The sequence below is a fragment of the Scyliorhinus canicula genome, chromosome 16 (genome assembly GCF_902713615.1).
Source record: "Scyliorhinus canicula chromosome 16, sScyCan1.1, whole genome shotgun sequence".
Classification (NCBI taxonomy): Eukaryota; Metazoa; Chordata; class Chondrichthyes; order Carcharhiniformes; family Scyliorhinidae; genus Scyliorhinus; species Scyliorhinus canicula.
In genome coordinates, this window is record NC_052161.1 from 56,232,934 (window position 1) to 56,260,464 (window position 27,531).

General features: G+C 47.5%; 1 protein-coding gene across 2 annotated transcripts in view; it reads left to right on the plus strand.

The window, feature by feature from the left end:
- plce1 (phospholipase C, epsilon 1) overlaps positions 1–27,531 on the plus strand; it is a 526,277-nt gene that overhangs the window by 66,368 nt on the left and 432,378 nt on the right. The window lies entirely within an intron of this gene.

The following is a 27,531-nucleotide window of genomic DNA, read 5'->3' on the forward strand; positions in this document are numbered from 1 at the left end:
GAAGCATTTGTGTCTCTTGAATGTCTAAACAATTCCTAGCTTGATATAAACCTGGCCCAGTTTAGGCAATGAATCATTGTATTTGAAACAGAACCTGTTTCAATTAGGGGCGTGATCCAGCTTCAGCTCACCAGCAAGAAATCACTGTGAGTACAACCTTGGCCGAGAGAATCTCACCAAGGCGAAAAAAAAACAGCAAAGTGCCATTGAATAGCGAGATGTTTCTTAGCGCTGCAGTCGCCATTTACTGTCCAAACTAATCAATTGCAAGTGGAGAAGAGGTGTGCTACTCTGCACCATTCACTAGACTTTATGACTAGGTGGCTGCATTGGTGAGATAATTCTACAAACTTTAACATTTACAATAACTTGCGCTGTCTATACTTTGAGCTTGTGTCATCTCCAATATCCACTGAGTCACGATGCTTAGTTTGAGATGTTTGTTATCAAGGTGCATACACCACATAATTTCTTTGAATCAGTTTGACAGCTATCACTAAACAGACTAAATTGACGAGGATTCGGATGTCCCCGGTGAACTACCATTGGAGACAGTAAAAATATGCCAGCTTTGTACAGGAAGTTCTGTAACCAGGCGCTACCATCCCCCAATTCATTAACAATGACCCAAAACACCAATTGCAATAGGGTCCTCCAAACCATCTCAACCACTATGGATGCCCATTTCTTGGTCTGTATTACCTTATACTACACCAATATCAACAACTTACATTTAAGTTACACAAGTAGAAATAAACAGCATTTCCAAATAGGGACTGTTGCACGTGACAATCCTTTAACCCCCCCCCCCCATCACCCCACTCCGCTGAGGATGCCTTGGTGACATTGTGGCCTAAAGGTTCTGCAGGGCAACTTGCAAGTGCCCAAATATCGGCACTTTGGCATCGAGGGCTTGCTCTGCCAACCAATACAACCATGGCTGATTGAACTATGGCCTCAAACTCCCAGCAAAAATCTTCAATGATGTGTGTTGATGGCAATATGTTTCCATCAGAGGCCCAAACTCTTCAGAGGAACTTTTAGTTGTAACGTTTAGCTTCAGACTGGATGGAATTTCAAGAACTTGCTGTGGAACCTGGAGACCCCCATGGGAAGATATTTCGCAGAACTGAGAATGAAGTAATGGCCTATGTTTACGAGCCAAACAATCCCATTAATGGGTTTTGAGATATTGTCATTGCACAGGTAGGTGTATTAACACTTGCATGTTTCTCTGTAGAATCTTTTAGCTTCTTAATCCTTTTCGGATGTTGGATGTCTGCGCACAGATCGATGGGTTTTCTGTCTATCTTTTGATTCTCCGGGAGTCTGCCAGTGTGGTTCCAACCTCCACATTGCCAATTTTCTTTAAGGCATTTTTAAAACAATAGGCTTGCAGACCATGAAGGTACAAACAAATAAGAGCTTTATTGAAAAGGTGTTTACTCAACAGGCTGTATCGATAGTTTGCCTGTGCAAGCGGCTGATGGTGCCATCAATATGTCACGTGATTGGACCCTTAAAATGAGCCTATTCCATCTGGGAACAACATGAATACATGGAAAATTGTGTTTTGGTTACATTTGAGCAGTATGTCCAGTGGTAAATGAGAGACATAGCGCACTAGTTTCAAATACGTTGATGTGATAAAAGTACAACATGGCACTATGAACATAAGGCTACAACACATTAAAGAGCATGGTTCCCATATGTCTTTGTAAATACTCTGCAACGGCTATGAGGAGAATTCTGTTGAGGTAACAACTCCTGAAGTTTGGGGGGGCGGGGAGAGAGGAAGAGGTGGTACATCTTTTAACAAAAGTGGACATGCTCAGCAGTTCTAATGCTTCTTCCACGATTATTGAAGTGACCTAGCACAGTGAAGCATAAGTCAAAGGAACTCACAGTTAATTCTAGCAAAGCATGTCAGATCAACTTGGGATTAAGACTCTTTGATCCATTTAGACCACCCAGATTTCCTGCAGGGAGTTTGTACAGCATTTCATGGACCAGAGTACTAAACTGACCATGGACCCAAGAGGCACAGAGCAACATGCTATTGGTCCTTAGTCACAGATTAGCCCAAAACAAACATTCAAAGTTAAGTTGAACGATATATTTCTAAAAAGCTTAACATTTCAAAAGTCAACCGTGGAAGCTGCTTCAAGAGAGAAAATGCTGGAAAATCTTAGCAGGTCTGGCAGCATCTGTAAGGAGAGAAAAGAGCTAACGTTTCGAGTCCAGATGGGCTTTGACAAAGGGTCATCTGGACTCGAAACGTTAGTTCTTTTCTCTCCTTACAGATGCTGCCAGACCTGCTGAGATTTTCCAGCATTTTCTCTTTCGGTTTCAGATTCCAGCATCCGCAGTAATTTGCTTTTATTTAAGCTGCATCAAATCTTGTGCCCCATCAGAAACAAGTTATTTGCTTTGCAAACTCTGCCCCTTCAGATTCGATTTTGAAACACAGGCCGCCTTTCTGATCAGGACACAATGCAGTCAACATAAATTGAACTGTTTCCATGTTTGCATTGGTATAGAACAGGTTTGAGGCGAATGACGTTTTGGATGGACATATTCTGGGTTTTTTTTCTTTTCAGAGACAGTTAGTCATTTTAAAACAGAAGACTGGGTAGGAAAAGGAAATGAGTGAGGAAAATTTGTCCCTAAACCAGGATGACTGAGGAAAATTAAATGCCTTTGTCAAATCTGCAGGATAACTCGGATATTCCACAAGCATGAATGCCGATGTAGGACAAAGCACCCCATTTGGGCAGCACGGTAGCATGGTGGTTAGCATAAATGCTTCACAGCTCCAGGGTCCCAGGTTCGATTCCCGGCTGGGTCACTGTCTGTGCGGAGTCTGCACGTCCTCCCCGTGTGTGCGTGGGTTTAATCCGGGTGCTCCGGTTTCCTCCCACAGTCCAAAGATGTGCGGGTTAGGTGGATTGGCCATGCTAAATTGCCCGTAGTGTCCTAAAAAAGTAAGGTTAAGGAGGGGGGGAGGGGGGGGGGGGGTTGTTGGGGGTATAGGATGGATACGTGGGTTTGAGTAGGGTGATCATGGCTCGGCACAACATCGAGGGCCGAAGGGCCTGTTCTGTGCTGTACTGTTCTATGATTATCACCCCATCCATCACCCTCACAATACACTCCCTCCCTCCATCATCGGCGAACACAAGCTGACCAAACGTTCACCCAAGAGGCAATAATGCAAGTAATATAGCTCATGGGCTAGATGAGAAGGTGGGGTGGGTGACTCCAAAAGTAGTAAGGGGTTTGAGGCAGGCCCTAGGTGACCCAGGTACATAAAGCAGGTCTTCAGAAAGGTTGCAGAGGTTTATCTTCAATGGTAAATTTGAGCCTGGAGGGGCTGTTATTGCCTTGTCAAGTGAGTGTCCAAACTGTAAAATCGTGTACACCTGTTAGCTGATCCTGGAATGGATGGTCCATCATGGGCTTTCCCTGTGGGATAATTGTCATTGCTGCTGCTCAATCAATGTGTACTCTACTGAACCACTGAAAGCTTGGTGCGGATTCACAAGACACAGCCTATGGAGTTGCCATCGTCTTGCCACCGCTACCTAGCACAGATATTATGCACAGATATATAGGTAGTTGCCAGGATTCAGTAGGTGGATGAATGATGAACATTGCAATGCTCATTATTCCATCCACTTGCCCTCTTGCCACCCATCTATCAGGATGTACCCACACTGTCAACCCTTGACCAGGTTCCTCATAGCTGCACACTGCCGCTGCATAACAGTGTGAGAAAGAGGAAGAAAATCATTTGGATTGTCGGTGCTTGTGGAGCAAAACATTCTACCTTGGATTCACAGGTGCCACATATTTGCACAGAGCCATTCTCTCCACCAAACCTTACCAGTAATCATTGATGATATGTGAAAATGGTTTTTGCATGTAAACTCACATAAGTGAATGAGAGCATTGTAATCTGAATGGCTCACGGTACTTTGTGCCTTAATGGTAAAATGTCACACAGAGGAGACGTGGGGGGAAGGGATGGGTCTAATTGTCCCGTGCTTCCCTGATCAGGAATTTCAGGAGTTAGTGGAAGAGGTCCAGGGGAGGAACCCATCATCTACCCTGCTGGTCATCGCAATCCACCTGCCACAATCACAAAGGCCTGAATTCAAATAGCAGCTGCGGTGAGCACAGCCGGAGACCATCAGAGTTCCTGGATTCAGTGTAGGAAAAGGTTCAATGACCTGCTGCATATCAGCAAGGTGAGCAGCTTGGCTCATCCAGATAGAGCTCCAGACAGAGGGAAGGATCATATCTGCAAGTTAATGCTGTAGTACGAGAATGGCACACATCCCTATTTCAGCATTGAGGCTTGTATGTGAACACAGCTCATGCAGGCAAACATTGTGATGCACAGACACAGTGAAGAACAGTATCCCTCCAAGCATTATGTATCAGGCAAGCATAAATGTATAGTGTTGTTTGGACGAAAAGGGCGAAGAATATCCCGGAGATGGCCCGAACTGTGTGTGGGTCAGCCTGACTGAGAACCATACGTTCTGTTTAACAAAGGTCTATGGAGATTTCCAGGGTGCCTGAACACTGACAGCTATCTGTTGGTGATGGTGAACCGCCGGTAGTGGATGACAAAGGTGGTGTTAAAATAACTTTGGCACATGGTGGTAATGGTTCATGACCTCACTTGACTGAGCACAAGGCAATGTTCGCATGAGAGTGAATGTAAAGTTGGGGGTTGTGATTTACGGACAATACGAGCATGGTTAAGGCAATAATGTCCATCAGAGCGTGCATTCTCACAATGAGAAGGGTTATAACTAAATAACCCCTTTTGTGCCTCACAACAGGTCCCACCAGCTCCTCTCCCTCAATACCATGAACAATCCCGCCGCCCCCTCCATCCCCACAACCCCGGGCCACATTATCCCTCATGCATCAAGAGAAGGAAGTGATGTTCAAGAGGACAGCATCACGTCTTATTAGCCCCACACACTACCAACTCAGATACTAGCACCTTGGAGGGATGTAACACACATGCAGAGTCGGTGGCACAGGGTGAAAGTCACTCCAGTTGTGTGCGGGAGGAGTTGTCGAGTCGGAGACATCTGTGCACAGTCCCCCTTGGAGCAGGGAAGAAAGTCAGAATGATGCCCCAGTGAGCAGGAACATGGCACCTCGGGAGTCATCTTTTGGGGTACCGTACTTAGATAATCAACAGCAGATATGTGGACATGTGGCGCGGTTCCCTGCGGCAGTGGGTGCACCAGGACAGTCAATGGAGGATTCCATTGCTGTCATGAGCTATACATTGTCCCAGGGGTCCAACAACATGAGCTCTGACCATGAAAGATGGACAGATCTCATGGAGGCACACATGCAGCAGCAATTGGAGTGGATGCACCAGTAGCATCTCGACCAGGAAAGGATATAAGACTCTCATCGGTAGCCAGTATTAGTCCACTCAGGGTATGGACACTGACATCCGGGGAATGCATGAGGAGTTGCGTACCCATAACAGGATGATCCCACTGTTGGCACAGAAGTTTCTGGAATGGATGATTGGTGTTCACCAGTAGCCAGCCTCATTGGCCCCAGCAGAAGGCTAAACGAAGGTTGTGCAGGACACGGAGGTGAGTGAAGGCATGAGAGTTCCTCAGCACCCTCAACTTCCTCCACCTCTCCAGCCCCTCCTCAGAGCCCTTGCCTACTGCATATGACCATGGCAGCCCATGCAGCAATGCGGAATCAGAATTTACAGTGCAGAAGGAGGCCATTCGGCCCAAAGAGTCTGCACCATCCCTTAGAAAGAGCACCCTACTTAAGCCCACGCCACCACTAAGGAGCAATTTAGTATGGCCAATCCACCTAACCTGCGCATTTTTTCGACTGTGGGAGGAAACCGGAACACCCGGTGGAAACCCACACAGTCACTGTGTGAAAGTGGAAATTACACACAGACCATCACCCGAGGCTGGAATTGAAGCCAGGTTCCTGGAGCTGTGAGACCTTAAAGAGGTAGCTATGTCCCGATTTTCTATCAATTTGTAAATAGAGTCCGTGTGGAGTTTGCACATTCTCCCCGTGTCTGCGTGGGTTTCACCCCCACAACCCAAAGATGTGTAGGTTAGGTGGATTGGCCACGTTAAATTGCTCATTAATTGGAAAAAAAATAATTAGGTACTCTAAATTTTTTTTTAAAGTTGTAAATAGTTTGTGATATAAATAAAAGGTATTTTGAGCGAAAGACCATTATCTCGTGCAAGATGCCTTGAAGAATAAGAAACCAAGGAATTCTGAGTCAAACTCTCCCAGTAACAGGAGTAGGATGAAGCAAATAGTCCTGCGAGACCAGGAGCCCCACCCTCCTACCACCTTGGATTAAGTGCAGGTATTGATTTTGTGCCAATTCTGGGGCAGTGAAGATCAGAGGGTATCTTCTCTTTTCAAAGGCTATCCTGGCTATCCGCACAAATTCACCCAGTTCAGACCTACTATCAGCCAGCCTGCACACTTCAGCTTTCACACTCCAGGGGATACAACAATCCAACCTGAGTGGAAGCAGCTGATAATTTAAATGTTTAGCTGCCTCTGTGAACCATTAATCGCAAAATGCTCCCTCACCCTATTCCCACCCTCGTATGAAAATCGGAAGTGCCGTGTTTGGCGGCAGCACTTGGTCTTCAGGTAGCTCCGTGCCAATTTGGAGAGGTTGTCCATTGGGGTGAAATACGGGCCTGTGATTCTAAAACTGACCAAATGTTCTGAAGCTAAGGTGTAAAGTTTATAGGTCCCCAGTCGGCCTCGGCTTCAAAACGTGCTGCCCACCGATCCGTGGAAAATAAGTCGGCTTTGTCTGTTCGAGATGCTTTTTTTACAGTGTGTAGTGCCTTGCCAGCACTCCGTGCCGCCAGACTTCACTTCAGGCAATTCCCCAGTATAGAATGCTGAGAAGCATTTGATAGTGTGGACCTTCCTAATGAGAAAACCCATCGACTCGGTCTGTTATCATTCACCTATCGAAGGAGGAATCTGGGGCCAGTCTTTCCTATGCACAGACTTGTTCACACAACCCAGAAAACACCAACTCCCTTTTCCTAAAAGGCCTAACTAGAAAAGAGTGGACTGAAACATTACCTAAGAGAGATCTTTAAATTTATTAAGGGGTTCGATAGGTAGGTGGGGCTGTCCAAAACTATGGCTCATAATTATGAAATGGTCACTAATAATCCAATAAGATAGTCAAGAGAAATTTTATTTTTTTAGCCAGGAAGTAGTTATAACATGGAGCTCACTACCATCTGAAAGTGGTTGAGTGAATAGGGTGGAAGCATTTGAAAAGGAGAGTGAATAGGGTGGAAGCATTTGAGAGGAAAGTAGCTGAGTACAGGAGGGAGAAAGGAATATATCGGATAAGATACAGGGGCGGGATTCTCCGGTATCTGGTGGGCAGGCCATACCGGCGCCAAAGAGTGGCGTGAACCATTCTGGTGCGGGCCGCCCGGAAGGTGCGGAATCCTCAGCACCTTCGGGGGCTAGACTGGCGCTGGCGTGATTGGCGCCGCACCAGCCGGCGTCGAAGGGCCTCTGCCAGCCGGCGTGAGTTGGCACATGCGCAGGAGCCCCAACGTGTTCCCAGAACCGCTGCCGTGATTCCTGCGCATGCGTGGTGGGAAAGAGTGCCCCCCCCCATTGCACAGGCCCGCCCACAGATCAGTGGGCCCCGATCGCGGGTCAGGCCACCGTGGCCAGATACCCCCGCGCCCCCCCGAGGACTACACAGGCCGCCCGCAGAGCCAGGACCCGCCGGTAAGAACCTTGTGTAATTTACGCCGGCGGGACTGTCTGAAAACGGGCGGCCGCTCGGCCCATTGCGGAGCGGAGAATCGCCGGGGGGGCCCACTGCCAACGGCTCCCAACCGGCGCGGTGCAATTCCCGCCCCCGCCAAAAACCGATGCCAGAGAATTTGGCAGCAGGCATCGGGGCGGCGGCGCGGGATTCACGCCGCCTCCGGCGATTCTCCGGCCCGGCGGGGGGTCTGAGAATCCCGCCCCAGGTATATTGATGGGGTGAGACGAAGTAAGGCAAGGGGGAGGTTCTCAAATAGCTGTGTTTCTGTGCTGTGAAACTCTTGGTAAACGAGAGTCTTGTGAATGTGCGGTTATTATTTTCAATCTTCTGGCAGTAAAAATATGGCACCGGTGGCCAAGGAGGAAGATCTTCATCAAGCCCTGTCTAACCATGAACTGGAATTCATTGATTTCATTTGTCAGTATTTAAAAAAGAAAATAAATTAAAATCAACTCTAATAAACCTCATGAGACCCATGGGAACACCCCAATTGATCTCGCCATGGGGCTTGGGCAGAACAAGCTCCCCTGTTCATGTAAGAAGTCTTCGGAAAGTACCCGGAAGTTTTCCAGGACAGCCTGGGAAAGATTAAGGGGGTTACAGCTAAAATCTACATTGGCCTAGAGACCCAGCCCAAATATTTTGGGAGCGTCCGGTCCCAAACTGTTGAAGGTGAAGTAACGAGCTGAGCCACTTGGAGACCCCGGGCTTCATATGCCCCAGTCAGATCTCCGAGTGGGCAGCACCAGAGGTCCCAGTGCTGAAACCAGTCAAGTCCATTTGTCTGTTGCCTTCGATTACTCTAAGGGTTCTTTGTGATTTAGACACAATGTAATAAAGATAACAACGGCAGAAGCTCATCTACTCTACTTTATTAGCAAAAATAATACAAATAAGAATATAAAACAAGAATATAAAACAAGAATCTCATGCCCATCTGCTAGTCGGGGCCCCTGGGTCAACGGCGGTTTCTGGCACCTGTAGCGACTCAGGTCTGAGGTGAAGTTCAACGAACGAGCAAGGGGGCCTGATATTTATACAGTGAAGTAAATAAGTCCAATATGTAAGCAGTTAGGAAAGTCAGAAAGATGCAAAGATATGGGAACGCCTGTACCTGGACATCTGGTACCTCATGTTCCAGTAAATATCCTGACCCTGGAAGGCCGCCAAGTATCCTCATAGTGAGTAGAAATAACCCATCCCTTGCATTCCACCCAAGGATACTTGGGAGCATTCACAGTTTTCTTTGATGGTCCCATTGTTTAGGAACAACTTTCAACACAAGAATGGGTGCTTCTTAAATAAAAGTGTCATAAGCATTTAGAGTTAGCAAAAATAAACGTTTGTGGCAAAGAGTTAATAGTAAGAGCCTCTCATATCCTGTAACAGTATTGCTGTTTCTAGGCCTCTTGACATCCTTTTACATATGCATTTATTTGTCAAAAATACAAGATATATATATAGGATACATAGATTATGTGTTAAATGAACTAACATAAAGCCATTTCAACTTGTGACTAAATTACAATACAGTTCCAGTTTTCACAGGGTGGGATCATACTCTTTTTTTGTTAGAAAATATTTTATTGAGGCATTTATAATTTTAATGTTTTAACATTCTAAACAACAGAACGGTGCAACACACGCAAAAACCTCACAATAACATACCCAACTTTCCCCCGCCCTAACTCTTAGCTACCCATATATTAGGTTGCCTGCCCTTATTCTTCACTTCCATGCACCCACTCCTCCTCTCCCCCCCCCCCCCCCGCCTCCTGCTGATGGTCAGTTTTCCTTAAAGAAGTCGATGACCGGCTGCCACCTCCGAGAAAACCCCTGTAATGAACCCCTTAAGCGAACATAGGGCGGGATTCTCCCCTACCTGGCGGGGCGGGGGCGGGTCCCGGGTCCCGGCGTGAACCACTCCGGCATCGGGCCGCCTTAAAGGTGTGGAATTCGCCCCGGAGTGGTTTGCGCCCCGCAGGCCGGCGGGAAAGGGGCTTGGCGCCACGCCAACCAGCGGCGAAGGGCCTCCGCCGGCCAAGTTGGCGCGTGCGCGGGAGTGCCAGCGCATGCTGGCCTCATCCCCATGGATGCGCAGAGGGCTTCGCTTCCGCACTGGGAATGGTGGAACGGTACATGGCTGACAGTGCGGAAGGATAGAGTGCCGCCACGGCACAGGCCCGCCCGCGGATTGGTGGGCCCCGATCGCGGGCCAGGCCACCGTGGGGGCACCTCCCGGGGCCAGATCCCCACGTGCCCCCCCCCCCCCCCCAAGAACCCCGGAGGCTGCCCTTGCTGCCAGGTCCCGCCGGTAAGGGACCTACTCCAATTTACGCCAGTGAGACCGGCAAAAGATGGACGGGACTTCAGCCCATCGCGGGCTGGAGAATCCGGGCATCCCCGGGGCCCGTTGAGTCGTGCCGGACCCTGCCATTCTCCGAGGCAGGCGACGCGACTCACGACGGGCCGATTTTTGGGGGCCCGGAGAATTTGGAGGACGTCGGGGGCGGGATTCATGCCGACCCCCAGCGATTCTCCAACCCAGCAGGGAGTCGGAGACTCCCACCGTTAGTCTTCTCCAGCCTAAGAAACCCTGCCATGTCACTGACCCATATCTCCAACTTTGGAGGTTCCATCAATCCCAGCAAAATCCATCGCCGGGCCACCAGGGAGGCAAAGGCCAAAACGCCGGCTCCCCTCCTGGGCCCCCAGATCCTCCGACACCCCAAATATTGCCATCTCTGGACTTGGAGTACCCTCCCTTCCAGGACCTTTGACATGACTTCTGAGAATCGCTGCCAAAATCCCTTCAGCTTCAGATAAACCCACAACATATGTAAATGATTCACCGGATTTCCCCCGCACCGCCCACATCTGTCCTCCACCTCCTCAAAAAACCTACTCATCCGGGCCACCGTCATATGAGCCCTGTGGACCACCTTGAACTGGATCAGGCTAAGCCTGGAACACGATGAAGATGCTTTGTCTCTCCTCAGGGCCTTCTCCCATAGCCCGACTTCCAACCCCCCTCCCAACTCTTCCTCCCACTTCCTCTTCACCTCCCCGATTGGGACCCCTTCCCACTCCATCAGTTCCTTATATATTTATGAGACCCTCCCCTCCCCAACCCCTGTTTTCGACATCACCTTATCCTGTAGTCCCCTTAAAGGGAGGCGAGGGAAGCTTGGAACTTGCTTCCGGACAAAATCACATACCTGCAGGTACCGTAATCCGTTTCCACCCGGTAACTCAACCTCCTGCTCTAGCTCCTCCAGGCTTGGGGAGCCCTCCTCAAGGAAGAGATCCCCAAATCTCTCAGTCCCTGCCCGCTGCCACATCCTAAAGCCCCTATCCAGCCCTCCCGGAGCAAACCTGTGATTATCACAGATCGATGACCATACCAACCTCCAGTCTCATGTGTTGCCTCCATTGCCCCCACACTGTCAGGGCTGCCACTACCACTGGACTTGTGGCGTAATGAGACGGCAAGAATGGCCGTTAACAGAGCCTTCAGATTCGTGCCCTTGCAAGATGCCACCTGAACTCGCTCCCACACTGACACCTCCCCCACTACCCATTTCCTAATCAAAATATTAGCCGCCCAGTAATAGTTAATAAAGTTCAGAAGGGCCAAGCCCCCTCACCGTGCCCCCGCTCAAGAAGGACCTTCGTCACCCTCAGGGCTTTCCCAACCCATATAAAACCCGAGATTGCCACGCTCATCTTCCTAAAAAATGCATTGGGCATGAAGATTGGGAGATACTGAAACATGAATAGCAATCTTGGGAGGTCTGACATCTTCACAATCAGTACCCTCCCCGCCAATGACAGCGGGAGCTGGTCACACCTATGTTAGTCCCCTTTTATTTGCTCAATCACCCTGCCCAAATTTAGTTTACGTGGCTGACCTCATTCCCTTGCCACCTGAATCACTCAGTCTCCTCTCCTGCCTGCCTTGCCTGGATCGCAAAAACTTTACTCTTGTCCATATTCAGCTTGTAACCTGAGAACCGGCCAAATTCCTCCAGTATTCCCATAATTCCTGCGATCCCCCAATGCATCTGTTATGTAAAGGAGTAAATCATCCGCGTAGAGTAAGACCCTATGTTCCACCTCCCCTCTCACTATCCCCCGCCAAATGCTCGATGCCCTCAGCGCCATTGCCAAAGGCTCTATGGCCAGGGCAAACAGTAGTGGGGAGAGTGGACACCCCTGCTTTGTTCCCCTGCACAGACTAAAATACTCTGATCGAACCCGGTTGGTCCTGACATTCACCACCGGTGTCTGATGTAGCACCCGGACCCAATCCACAAATCCCTGCCCAAACCTTCCCAAGACATCCCACAGGTACTTCCACTCCACCCGATCAAAGGCCTTTTCTCTGTCCATGGCCATCACCACCTCGACCTCGCGCCCCTCCATAGGCATCATTATTATATTTAGGAGCTGCCTAATGTTGGACGCCAGGTGTCGTCCCTTCACAAATCCCATCTGGTCCTCCCCGATTACCCCTGGAACACAAACCTCTATGCATGTGGCCAAGATCTTTGCCAGCAATTTCGTATCCACATTCAACAGGGAGATTGGCCTATACGACCCACAACTCTTTGGATCCTTATCCCTCTTCAAAATAAGGGAGATCGATACCTGCAATAAAGTTGGCTCAGCTTCTTTGACTCATTAAAAGCCTTTCCCAGGAGCGGCCCCAACAGCCCAGAAACCTTTTTATTAAACTCAGCCGGGTATCCGCCAGGTCCCAGGGCCTTACCCGATTGCATTGTCCCCAATCCGTCTATAACCGCCCCCAGCCCAATTGGGGCTCCCAAACCCTCCACCAACACCTCATTTATCCTCAAACTCCAGCCCCCCCCCCCAGAAATTGCTTCATACCCTCCTTCCCAGCTGGGTTCCGATTTATACAATCCATTATAAAATTCCCAAAACACATCATTCACCCCCACAGATCCAAAACCACCTTCCCTCTTGTATCTCTTACTTTCCCAATCTCTCTCGCCGCCTCCTGTTTCCTAAGCTGAAGCGCCAGCATCCTGCTGGCTTTTACCCCCATATTCATAGACCGCCCCATTCACCCTCCTCAGCTGTCCCTCCGCCTTACCTGCTGTTCCTTCAGGAGCCCATCATCCGGAGACTCTGCATACCTCCTGTCCACCTGTAAAAGTTTGCCTACCAGCCTGTCTAACACCACCCATTCAGCCTTCTCCTTATATGCCCGAATTAAGATGAGTTCCCCCCCAATAACCGCCTTCAGTGCCTCCCGCACCACCGCAGCTGAAACCTCACCTGTGCCACTTATCTATCCCCGAATGGCCTCCCTCGCCCGCTAGCCCACCTCCTCCTCCACTCACAGCCATACATCTAACCTCCATTGCGGCCGCTGGGCCTTTACTTTGTTGACTTGCAGGTCTACCCAGTGTGGGGCATGGTCTGACACCACAATTGCTGAATATTCAGCATCTTCCACCTCAGCCAGCAGCGTTTTGTCCAACACAAAGATGTCTATCCGGGAATATACCTTGTGCACAGTAGAATGAAAACTCCTTAGGCCTTGGCCTCCCAAATCTCCACTGACCAACCCCCCCATGCGCTCCATAAACCTCCAAAGCTCCTTTGACATAGCAGATACCTTCCCAGACTTGGCACTCGACCGAACCAGCCTTAGATCCAGGACCATGTTGAAATCTCCCCCCATAATCAATCGATGTGAGTATAGGTCTGGGATCTTCCCCAGTACCCGTCTAACAAACTCAACGTCGTCCCAGTTTGGGGCCTATATATTTACCAATAGCACGACCATTCCCTCCAATTTCACACTAACCATAATATATCTAACCCTCCGGCTCCGCCTCTATATTCCCCACCTCGAATGCCACTTGCTTATTGACCAGGATTGCCAACCCCCTCATTTTAAAGTCTAATCCCGAATGGAACACCTGCCCGACTCATCCCTTCCTCAACCTAACCTGGTCCCCCACCTTCAGATGTGTCTCCCATAACATTGCCACATCCGCCTTCAGTTGCCACAAGTGCGCAAACACAAGGGCCCTTTTGACTGGCCCATTCAGTCCCCGAACGTTCCACCTGATTAGCGTGGTCAAGGGGGGGGGGGCACCCCGCACCCCCTCCCCTACTGATCAACCAAAACCACCCCTGGGCCAGTCTTCGGCCAATGACCCGCACCGCCCCTGGCCCGCCCTCGGGCAACCACCGTCATCAACCCTCCTCCACCTTGAAAGTCCCCTCCCCGCCAGCAGTCCACTTTCTCCCCTACCCCCACATCGATCTTCAGCTCACCCCCCACTTTGCTTCCGTGAACTAGCCCACCCAGCTAGCCTGGCAGCACCCGCCCATGGCACCTAGCATCCTACCCCCCACTGGTCCCCCTCCCCCTGCTCTTAGTGCAAACATGCAAAACAATCAAAACAAAGGCAAGAAATAAAAACAAACAAACCATCCCTCCCAAGGTCCGAACCCAAAGACCCACCCCTCCTCCCTTAACAAAGAACTACATATCAGCCTAACCCCAAATAGGGCCGAAAACATATCACAAAATCAAACAAAACCCCTGAAATAAATCCGAACAATGCAAGCCCAAAGTATTTGCAGATCATAGTTCAGTTCTCCTCAGTCAAGGTTCAAGGTCTTCCTTCTCCTGCCAGTCTATTCTCCTTCATAAAGTCTGCTGCCTCCTCCGCCGAGTCAAAGTACAACTCGCAGTCTCCATAGGTCACCTATAGGTGAGCCGGGTACAGTAGACCAAACTTTATGCCCTTCTTGTATAGGGCCGACTTGACCTTACTAAACCTTGCCCTCCTTGTCATAATATACATCCATGTATATAATGGAGTGCATACAGGCAGTGATTGACCATTGAACATATCACCGTAGAACATAGAACAGTACATCACAGTACAGTCCCTTCGGCCCACGATGTTGTGCCGACCATTTATCCTAATCTAAGATCAACCTAACCTACACCCCCTTCAATTTACTGCTGTCCATGCGCCTGTCCAAGAGTCGCTTAAATGTCCCCATTGACTCCACCACCTCTGCTGGCAGTGCATTCCACACACCCACCACCCTCTGTGTAAAGAACCTACCTCTGACATCTCCTGTATATCTTCCTCCAAACACGTTAAAATTATGTCCCCTCGTGACAGCCATTTCCGCCCTGGGGAAAAGTCTCTGGCTATCCACTCCATCCATGCCTCTCATCACCTTATACACATCTATCAAGTCACCTCTCTCCCTTCTTCGCTCCAGTGAGAAAAGCCTTAGCTCCCTCAACCTTTCTTCATAAGACTTGCCCTCCAGTCCAGGCATCATCCTGGTAAACCTCCTCTGCACCCTCTCCAAAGCATCCACATCCTTCCTATAATGAGGTGACCAAAACTGGACATAATATTCCAAGTGTGGTCTAACCAGGATTTTAGAAAGCTGCAGCAAAACCTCTCGGCTCTTAAACTCAATCCCCGTGTTAATGAAAGCCAACACACCATTCGCCTTCTTAATAACCCTATCAACCTAGGTGGCAACTTTGAGGGATCTATGTACGTGGACCCCAAGATCCCTCTGTTCTTCCACACTTCCAAGTATCCTGCCTTTAATCCCGTATTCAACATTCAAATTCGACCTTCCAAAATGAATCACTTCACATTTATCTAGGTTGAACTCCATCTGCCACTTCTCAGCCCAGGTCTGCATTCTGTCAGTGTCCTGTTGTAACCTGCAACAGCCCTCGACACTATCGAGGTGGACTGCACATGAGCGGGAGCTGCCAAATGTGCGACTGCTCACTCCATGGTCGCCACCGGAAGTCGAGATCTTACTCTCCCACCCCTTATCTCATTATTATACTGGGTCACTTTCTTTCTCTAGCCCTTGAGTGGGGTGATCTGTGCAGGGAGAAAATTTACTTCTTTGTTTTTGTATATGATTCTAGTTTATTCCATAATCAATGGAAACTTGAATGTGATCTCTGAATAATTGGATTGATACCGCTTTCTCTCTGACACTCCCCATTTGCAAATCATCTCACTGAAATATTATTCAAAATAACGTCATGCATGGACTTAAAATCTTTTCCAGCTCTCCAAATTGTCTGAATCAATCTTGCCGATATTCCTCACCAGGTTACTTGCTACCAGGCCCTTATGTGTTCTTATGCCAATGATTTACACAATTGACTTCAATTGTGCTCATTTCGACAGGTTTCGGTGTGTTTGATTCTAACCCAATTATTTGAAAGTCAGTTTCTGTATAGAATATGTGTCAGTGCCTTGATCATTTAATGATGTTGTTTCAGTCCACTGGCCCCATTGACCATTTCTGGCCATGCTGTTGTCAAGTAGTGTGCATGCATGGCGCCTGCTCCTCAATGCATAATGGCAAGCCGGCCTATTAGTTACTTCACAAGTAATTAATCTGCACATGCACTCAGTGTCCCCAAAGACATACCACACATTCTTGAACTTTTTGTGATCCGATCAAAAGATCTCATAGTTGTTGCTTATCTCTCCATGTATGGTCTAGGTGCCTTGGGTGGTGGCCAGAGTATCAAACTTTGTTCTTCTTAAATAAAAGCGTAGACAAGGACACCAGCATTACCAAGAGGAAGTTTATTAATTTACTAGCCTCCTCTAGACTCATATTAATGCCAGATTGAAATATTCCATTGAATTGCACCCAATATTCCAATTCCCATTTCCTGTTTTGATTTCCTGGCTCAATTGTCTACCCTTAGTTACTTAATCTTAACCCAACCATGAGTCCTGGATAAATCTTGCAGTCCAATAAAATATCTTCATGTTCAAAACAGAAATCAAACATTTCCATTCGATTCCAGGCAGTAACATTTTGATTGCTCACTCTTTGTCTTAAATTACAACTTTTGTAGCGTAACTTGCTAAATTACATTGCTTTTCTACATTCCAGAATTATCCCACATTTAAACAACAGGTTGGCTTTCAGATTTTTATTAATGCTCATCTCTTCTTCAAAAGAGGCCTTGTCCATATGTCCATTGACATCACCTAAACTGTGTTTGTGTTTGTTTTTATTGTCTTCTTAAAATCCCTTTAAATGTTAGTTTTTTACTTTCCCCTCATCATTGTCGTTCTCGTTACCCGTCAAATAGATTCCACTTTTAGTTTTGTCCTGCCTTGTTCAACTCCGCCCATCCTGTCCTTGGCTTTTCATTCACTCTGCCGTATCTAGTCGACAAATGGGGCCACCATGGATGGCCTCCTCTAATCGTTCTTCTCCTACCCTACTCACTTCCTCAACTCCAATTGGCACATACATATTCTTTTCCTCAATGTTCATACTTCCCACTTGGTTGTTCCTCTCATCCTTAACTACTGTAACCCGCCCAGTTAAGTAATAGACACTCCCAATTAGCTCTTCAAGCATTTGAGATCATTTTCAATCTTCCCATGTTCAAAATCTGCACTAAGGGGTGTTCTATATGGATTCCCTATTTAATAATAATAATCTTATTGTCACAAGTAGGCTTACATTAACACTGCAATGAAGTTACTGTGAAAATCCCCTAGTCGCCACATTCCGGCGTCTGTTCCGGTAGACGGAGGGAGAATTCAGAATGTCCAAATTACCCAAAAACACGTTTTTCGGGACTTGTGGGAGGAAACCGGAGCATCCAGAGGAAACCCACGCAGACACGGGGAGAACGTGCACATTCCCCACAGACCGTGACCCAAGCTGGGAATCGAACCTGGGACCCTGGAGCCGTGAAACAACAGTGCTAACCACTGTGCTACCATGCCGGCCGGTAACTTGTTTTGACTTAGGAGAAAACATGATCGGGGACCAGTTTTCTTTAATGATCATTACTTTACACTCCAATCTCAGAATTTTGTCTTTCTTGTGTCAGTTGTGTTGGGAATAATTTTTTTGAACCTGACAAAAAGTTTTAACTCCAGATCAATCCAACACAGGATTGGCTATAATCAATTTGGATATCTCAAACTCCAATCAATCCTATTAAAGTAAAATGATCTCACTCTTACATGTGTGACCTTGTATCCGGATTAAAATTCTCACATGTTGATTAAAGATATCCTGGAATGATGGACAGAAAAACGACTCCTGGTTTTGTTCGCTGTTTGCTCAAAAAAATTACAATTTTGACAGAAAACATGAAAACCTGAAACAGCCACACATGAATCTCATTCACACGTAAGCAGTGAAACATACAAACCTTAACAATAACGTGACTCTACACACTCACATATTCATTGCTTGTAAAGTTCAAACAGTTAATCATTTCTGCTTTTAACTGCCATCATTAAGCTCCTATATCTCAACACTTAGACACATTTTTTGGGCAATTTAAAACTCAATTAATTGCCTGCCAAAATAGTTAACTTCTGTGCTCCAATTTTATTTTCCTATAAAGAGATCTAACATTGCACTTGTAAGTTATTTTGGGAGAATTCAAATTGAATCACTGCCTAACTGCATCCTGATCTTGACCAGACCCAAACATGGGCAGCACAGTAGCACAAGCAGATAGCACTGTGGCTTCACAGCGCCAGAGTCCCAGGTTCGATTCCCCGCTGGGTCACTGTCTGTGCGGAATCTGCACGTTCTCCCCGTGTCTGCGTGGGTTTCTTCCGGGTGCTCCGGTTTCCTCCCACAGTCCATAGACATGCAGGTTAGGTGGATTCGTCATGATAAATTGTTCTTAGTGACCAAAAAGGTGAGGAGGGGTTATTGGGTTATGTGGGTAGGGTGGAAGTGAGGGCTTAAGTGGGTCGGTGCAGACTTGATGGGCCAAATGGCCTCCTTCTGCACTGTATGTTCTATGTTCAAACTGGTATTTCTCCTGTCAGGATCTGTTTGCCTAGTATTTTCAATTCCCAGACCCTTTTAACATCTTTCAAGGGTTTTCCAGCAAATTTCTACTCGCAAATAGTATTTCTCATCCTCGGGCCTGCTGGTTGCAGATCATGTTGTGCAGAGAGCTCTGGAGTCACGGTCACAGGTTCTGTCACCCCACTACTGCCAATCCACTCTTTCCTGAGCTGCCTTCGCGGCCGTTAACGTTAGCTTTTGTTGTTCTACCTATAAGGACAGTGACCTGTGTCAACAAATTTAGCTATTCAGCCAAAACTTGAGTCCACCGCATTCTATCTTGGAGCACAGTAGGTCTTAGGTTCAGGCTCCTTAGATGTCTGCCCCGTTTTCTTAAACATTGCTACCAAATGCTGTTCATGATGTCAAATATGAATTGGATCACCCAAAGGGTTCTTTATGATTCGGACACAATGTAATAAAGAGAACAACGACAGAAGTTTTTCTACTCTATTTTATTAGCAAAAATAATACAAATATGAATAAAATAGAAGAATAATACAAATAAGGATATAAAACAAGAACCCCACACCCATCTGCTCGTCGGGGACCTCTGGTTTGACAGCGGCTTCGAGATTCAGTTCCTGGCACCTGTCCCGACTCGGGCCCGAGGTGAAGTCCAATGAATGAGCAACGCATTTATACAGCGAAGGAAATAAGTCTAATAGATAAGCAGTTAGGAAAGTCAGGAAGATACATGAGAATGCTGAGTCTGGACATCTGGGGCGGGAATCTCCCACAATTGGCGGGATGGCCTGACGCCGACGCCAAGAACAGCGCGAACCACTCCGGTGTCAGGCCAACCAGAAGTTGCGAAATTCTCTGCACTTCCAGGGACTAGGCCGGCGCCGGAGAGGTTGGCGCTGTGCCAATCGGGAGCGAACGGCCGGCGCGAGTTGGCGCATGCGCAGAACCGCCGCCGTGGTTCCGCACATGCGCAGACCTGCCGGAATATTTCCTGCGCATGAGCAGGGGGGTTCTTCTCCGCGCCGTCCATTGTGGAGCCCTACAGAGGCCCGCGCAAAAGGAAGGAGTGCCCCCACGGTACAGGCCCGCCCGCAGATCAGTGGGCCCCGATCACGGGCCAAGCCACTGCTGTGTGCGACCATGTCCATTTCACGCCGGCGGGACTGGCCAAGAAATGACGGCCGCTCGGCCCATCGGGGCCCGGAGAATTGCTGGGGTAGCCGCTGCCAACGGCCCCCGACCGGCGTGGCGTAAACCCTGCCCCCACCCAAAAACCGGCACCGGAGAATATGGCAGCCGGCGTCGGAGCCGCGGGACAGGATTCACGCCGCCTCCGGGGATTCTCTGACCTGGCGGGGGTCAGAAATCCCGCCCCTCGTGCCCCATGTTCCAGTAAACATCCTGGCCCTGGAAGTATCCTCCTAGCAAGTGGAATTAATCCATCCCCTACACCTGTGTGGCAACTAAAAGATGAACGTCAACAAGGCCTCCCATCTAGACAGGTACCTCATGCCACAAGTAGAGTACCTGTACGCCAAGTTAGCTGGGGGCCACTCTTTCACAAAACCGGATAGAAGCCACGTGTACCTCAAGCTGGAGGTAGGCGCAGTGTCTACACCCACAGGGGGCTGTTCGAGTACACCCAGCTTCCATTCGGTGTTTTATTGGCGTGCACAATTTTCCAGCGAGTGATGGAAAACATCCTCCAAGGGTGGCTGGCTACCTGGACGGTGTATTTATCACAGGAGCCACTGAGAAGGAACACATAGGCAACCCAGAAGAGATCCTTTGACGGATTTCCAACATGGATGTTAGCCTGAAAAGGGACATGTGCATCTTCCAGGAAAATTAGGTCACATATTTGGGATACTGCATCAATAAGCCAATCAGCCTATTGAGTTGACAGAGGATAAATTAATATCACCGTCACTGGGCTGCATACAGATTTGCGAGTCACTCATCGGTAACTCAACTGGTTAAGGTGGGAGCTGCCATTGCAGATCAAGAGAAAGACACCTCAACATGGAAGCGCTCTCCAAAGATAAGGTAAGGTTTTCTTTTTAATTGAAAATAAACATCAGCTGCTTGGCCGTGATAGGGCAACCCCTCCAAGAGATGGCGAACGGCCTCAGTTTGGTCCAGCAGCCATGACAGCGTGGCTGGGAGTTGAGGTGTCCATCATGAGTGCAGCATTCTCCTCCCTCCTCCCCACCCCGCACCCTGACCATGAGACTATAAGATAGCCTCATTGCACTGGTCTAGTTTCAGCTACGGTGCATTGTTTGTATGTTGACCTCAAATTCGCAGTTGGCACAGGAAAGAGGCCTTCATCGGGCCCTTAGTTTGCCCCAAATGGCTGCTCTCTGCTTGCGGACAGGTAGCCGTTCCAATCTATCCAACTTGTACCTGGCCATTTTGAAAATGGCTTGGGCTCAGGATTGTGGTGCTCAACACGCAGGAGAGCCGGCAGTGCAAAATTCCAGGCCTGCCTACTCCCGGAAACTGTGTGGCTTTTAAAATCCAGGCCTGTGACTCTGTCATATTCCCAACATGGGCGAGGTTTTTAATAGTTACCAAACCACCTGATTAAATCGATGGTTGCAAAATTGCTTATCAGCTCCAAAGCTAGTTTACCACACTTGCTTTTATGTTGTGAAAACCTTTGCCTCTCAGGTGATTAGTGAACCTTTCAGCACACTTGCATCTTTTGGGAGTTTAGTTACAGAGGCTTTTACCTCGCACACAGGTCACATTGCTGAAAAAGTTTCCAATCAATCAGTTAATTATCTGTTTATGCCCACGTGGATTAAAAAACAGAAGTTAATCTTCTTTGGGTTGCGCAAAGGAAATCTTAAAACGGTAATGCATATTAAACATTGCATTCTTCGCCACAAGTATGTAAAACAACCTGCTTGCTTTGTAAGCTTTGCAGTGTCATATAGATCATTTGAAACAATTCTCCGACTCACTCCACGCAGCTACAGATTATGATCAGTGTGCAAAGGTGAGACTCAATTGAGTCTTTTTGGAACAGGTAAACCCTCTGGTAAGAAAGATTTCATATGTTGATCTGCATTCTTCTGTTCTGGTTGAGAGCTGTGCAGAAGCATTTATTAAGAAGTTGTTGTGTTTCAAGGGTTGGATTTGCATTCGTTTGGAACCATCCTTGCTGAATGTGTTTGCATGTGAATAACTTTATTACCGTGGTAAAGTTTATTGGGTTGGATGTGGAAGGTCTTTTTTGGCATTAATGGAAGTTCATGACCTTTGCCAGGTGCCTTTAAGGAGTCTGAGGTCATTTAAGAGCTCCATCACAATCATCTAGATTTTCATGTCTCCACCCATGTTGGAACAAAGGCGGTTGGGATTTTAAAATGGCAGGAGAGACCTGGGGCTGGATTTTCTGTCCCGCTGCGCCACATTTCTGGTTCAACATGCCGGCGGGTTGCTCTGTTACGCCGCCTGGTCAATGGGGTTTCCCATTGTTGGGCAGCCCCACACTGTCGGGAAACCCCCGGGCTGCCGGCAAAATGGAGCATCCCGCCGCGGAGAATCCAGCCCAAGATTCTGCCCCATTCCCATCATTTGGGCTTTTTTATAACCCCTGAATAAAGGTGCAGGTGGCGAGCAGTCCCACTCTGCCTATTCCAGGGGTGGCTCAATTTAGACGTCCTTCTATTTCGATGGACTTAAAGCTGTTTTGGTGGGAGACGTGGTTCACAGCATGCGAAAGGAATTGTGAACTATGAGGGAGCCTAGTGCGGAGTTGGGTCTCTTTTGACATATATTCAAAAGCTATTGACAACTTCACATACTAACCATATGATAGGTTAAATATGTTTTTCACTCTGATTAATGATACAGCTTCATTTTTTAAAAAAAAGTTAAGTGACCATTAATTTGGCCAGCATTCTGAAAATGTTATGATACATTTACTTTATCCAATGGATAAAATTCTCTTCTGCATTCAAGAGTATTGAGATTAATATTTTAACATGTTGATTTTTCACTGTGACTTAATCTTTTCTTAAATTGACAGTCCAATCACCTGTTCAGCCTTTGAAGTAGTTGAGCAAAGGAGCATCTGTTCCACTGCTTCAAAGGACATTAATTTATTCTAGACACTTTGTTGACATAGCTATGCTTTGGAATCCGATTATGGATAGTAGGCTGTGCTCCATCCCCACTAATGAATTGAACTCAGCTGGGATGGTTGAACAGCTTTTAAAGGGATTGTGAACTGTGTTTTGACTGATAGGTTTATGAGCTGGTAATATGATGTGGAGATGCTGGCGTTGGACTGGGGTGGGCACAGTATGAAGTCTTACTACACCCTGGGGTGGGCACAGTATGAAGTCGTACAACACAAGGTTAAAGTCCAACAGGTTTGTTTGGAATCACTCATTTTTGGAGTGCAGCTCCTTCCTCAGGTCAATTCAGATACAGCAGGTAATATGATTGAGGTTTTTTGATTAGGTTTTTGAATGTCTGTTTATTTTGACAGTTTCAGGAGCACTTAAGAGGATTACCTTATTTTTCAAGTGGAGTTGAATAGCTGTGTGTTAGAAGGTTCCACGAACATCCAAGACGATGAATGTGTTTTATTAAGAAGATTTTGAAAGACTGGTTTATTTATCCTGACAGTTTTATGAGCATCTCAAAGACTTCTCAGTGTTGTTATATGGTTTGAGTTCTGTCCATTGTGGATTCTGGGTGAGTTGGCATGGGAAATATGAGGGGGCAGGGTAATATAAGAGGCAATGTGGAGTGTGGAGAATTCATGGGGTGGGTGGGGGTTGTGAGGGATGAGGGCTAGGCAGATCTGGGGCAATATGCCAGAATGGAGGTGGGACTTCCAACCTGCTGACCTCAACAGTTGTCAGTCCTGTGGATGCTCGGGAGGCAGCAGCCATGACTCCAATCTGTCCGTAGCACCTGGTGATGAAACAGTATTTTCATATGGGGGGGGGGGGGGCTGCAGGGGATGCTGGGGGAGGGGGGTTGAATAGCTGGGGAGGAGGTGGTATCTTGACATTGGAACATAGCTCTGAGGATGAAAATCTGGCTGATGTTTTTGCTTCCAAAATAAAGGAATAACTTTGCAGAAAGATGGTTCTGATTTTACTTTTAAAGTAAAAAGACAAAATAACTTTCATTTATATGTCACCTTTCATGACCTCAGGATATCCTGAAGTACTTCATAGCCCACCATGTATTTTTTGGAAATCTAGTCTCTGTTGTAATAGATGGAAAACAGTAACCAATCAGTGAATCTTGAAAGCTCTGAAAAATTATCAAAATTGATCTTGATCCTGCGCTGGCTATAAAGGGCCTGCCTGGGAGACTTTCCTGGTGATAGTTAATTAAGATGCCACCCTGGGTTGACCATCCAATTAAGGATGGTAGGCAAGTACCAATGCAGCTTTGGAGAGACAGCAGCACTGCCACGAATGGGGGCTGCCATTGTCCGAGGCAGAACGCAAGGGCAACTCCATCTCGATGTGTCTCTGAAGAGGGTAGAATTTACTAAAATGTCTGACGGCCACAGCTCTCCTTGTGGAGAGGAAACCCATCTACAGCACAGACGGCCTGCTGATCGCCGCTGCTACTTGTAGGAGAATATTGGAGGCATCCCAGACCCCCAGATCACCCCAGGCACATGCTGGGCTTGGAACTCGGTGGGAGGCCAGTCCATTCCTGAGAAGATTCCAATGGTCAGTCCACAAATGGGACATTAATGATGTAGATTGAGTAGCCTCTTCCGGTAATAAGCCAGTCCAGGGAAAGGGAAAAGGCCTTTGGAGCCTTGGGGACAGCAAAGTTGACTGTGCCGGTAAAAATTCAAATCTTAATGTCTGTTTTCATGCATTTTGATGGCAGAAGAGTGGCCACAAAAGAGGATTAACTACACATGAAAAAGACTTGAGAAAATCTCTGAAACAAGAAAGTTTGCATTCCATCAAGTACACTCCTTCAATTCTGTAAATATAAATGTTAGTTCACCAACCAGTGGGCAATTTCATAAAGTGCATCTGCCTGAATTTTCACTAGATTGCTGTATTATTCACCTAAAATTGGCCAGACCAGCACAAACAATCAAGGTATTTCCAGCATGACATGCAGGACAAACTGTGCATCCGTTCTGTTTTACACTGCCTTAAAACTCCTGCTGGATGCTCATCCTGCGCACAAAATTGTCCATGCCCCAGATTAAATTAATCACCAAAGTCAGTATTTGCTAATTGTGCCCATTTGAGGGCCTTTTAGGAAGCTCTTAAAATTAAAGTGGTTATTTTAGTTGCAAGGACCCTAATAGGGACCTCTTTAAAGCTTTCAATATTAAAAAAATATTTAATTTACTTAAACTGACTGCACTCATAGTAATCATTACATGTTTCATTTTAATTAAAGCCATTATCCATTATTTAAAATCAGGTCAATTAGAGAAGGTGAACTAGACCGATAAAATATGTTTTTCTTTTGATAATAAAACTATTTTTAACTATTATTAAAATGTTACAGATTACCACTCTTAAATACCCTGTACCCATATAAAAGTCAACGCATGATTTGTGGCTTAAAAGTTTGTAATTTGTCACACATCTCATGCAAAATTTGACTGTAGTTTTTCAACGATTAAAGCCATTGACTGGTCTGCTCCCTACCCCTCTCCACTCTGCCCAGGACTCCTTCAAGCGCGCAATGAAAAAATATAACAGGGATGAGATGCTGTTCAGGAAAGTCCTTTGATTGATCTACTTCTCTGCCAAGAACAGCTTGAACCATTGTCATCACAAACAATCCAATTTTCTAGGCTCCCCAAGCCAACAGCAGCTGAACCATCTTTCCACCTCACCTCTGCCGCACCTGGGCTTGAAATTAAACAGCAAAACCTGTCCAGCAGTGACAGAGCAGACCCTGCCAGGGTACACCCAGCCACGTCATAGCAACAGGCCAGGGTGCACCTGACCTATCAGTAGGACCCATCTAGATAGCCAATCCATGTGCGGGATACTATGGGGATCCCAAATTAAGCACAAAAAACCCTTAAAAATATTACTTGTGTAAATGTCGACCCTTGATTTTTTTGCCAGTAAAACTGGCCTCAGAAATGTGACTTTTACACAGGTATATACAATACATCGTGGAATAGCTTTTCAAGCAATGTGAAATATTTAGAAAAAAATCTGTTCTAAGCTACTGTCCAATCGTGATGGTTCATGGAAGATTATGGGCTTAATTCTCCCCCCCCCCCCCCCCCCCCCAACACACAATTTTCCATTCCACTCCCCATGCCCCGACTTACTGATTAGGGGGTCCTCGAGCCCCCATCACCCCACCTGGCAATGCCAGGGTGCCCAGATGGCAGTGCCAAGGTGCTGGGCTGCCAGTGCCAAGGTGCCCAGCTGGCAGGATATCACCCTGCCCAGAGCCATTGTCATTATGCCTGGTCTATGTTTGATAGAAACGGCGCTATGGTGAGGTCTCCCAGGCCCGGACATTCAGTCCCAGGCCTTGGGAGACTCTGGCATAGACATATTTAAGTGAAGCTAACTGCTCACTTAAATATGCAAATCAAGATCCCGCCCAGTGAGGGTGAGATCTAGGTTGCACCCTCTCATGAGATCTCGTGCAGGGTAGAGGTAGGTGGATTGGCCGGGCTAAAATTGCCCCTTAATTGAAGAAATTGAAAACAAGATCTTGCGAGACTGGAGAAGCAAGCAAGCCCTGAGAATATATTGTCCAGCTTGCTAAGTGGATGCAAATGGTTTTTAATGATCTGTTTGCATCCTCCCATCTGACTCACGGGCGCGAACCGCAATCCCTGGTAATCAGAGCATCTGAAACGCCAATCCCATTTTTTCCCCGACGCCAGATTCTCCGCCGCATTGGGAACCTTTCTACTGGCAGCAGGTGGTGGAGGATTTTCCCCAATTTATCTGACATTCCTTTTTTTAAAATAAATTTAGTGTACCCAATTCATTTTTTCCAATTAAGGGTCAATTTGACGTGGCCAATCCACCTGCCCTGCACATCTTTGGGTTGTGGGGCCGAAACCCAAACAAACACAGGGAGAATGTGCAAACTCCACATCGACAGTGACCCAGAGCCGGGATCGAACCTGGGACTCGGCACCGTGAGGCACCACCGTTCTGCCCATATCTGACATTTCAACATTCATCAGAAGTGCTCCCCCATCCTTGCTGTTATCAGTCCCCACCCTCCCTCCAATTGCTGGCATCAGGCCCCCACCCCCAAAGAGAGACACTCCACTATTGGGTAGTCAAAGACCCCACCACTTTAGGATCCCCTCAGGCCCCGCCCCTTGGCAATGCCAACCTAGCACTGTCCCTGGCACCCTTTCAGTGCCAACCCTGCAGTGCCACCTGGCACCCTGGAAGTGCCAACCTGGCAGGCTGATGGTGCCAGGGGGCAGTGCCCCTGCTGTGTCCCCGACCATCAAGGAATTACAATGACCTCTGTGCCCCCTGGCATAGTCATCACGTCTGGTCTCCATTTGTGGAAACCAGTCAAGATTACCGCCAGTGCCACGTCACGCCGACAGGTGGGAACATTACACGTTCCCGGAAGATTCACCGCTGAACCAATTTTGAATTTGTAAATCCATTTTAATGTATGGTAATCAGGTTCACGCCTGGATGTCATCCTGATTCAGTCTGCCTGGCTGGCCTGGGAACATAGCTCTTTGGTGCCTGGCCAAATCCCATTTCAGGTTTCTCACGGAATTCTCCCGACAGAGGGATTGCACTGGGCAAAACACAGTCGGAAAATCACCCCTTCTGTATTTGACA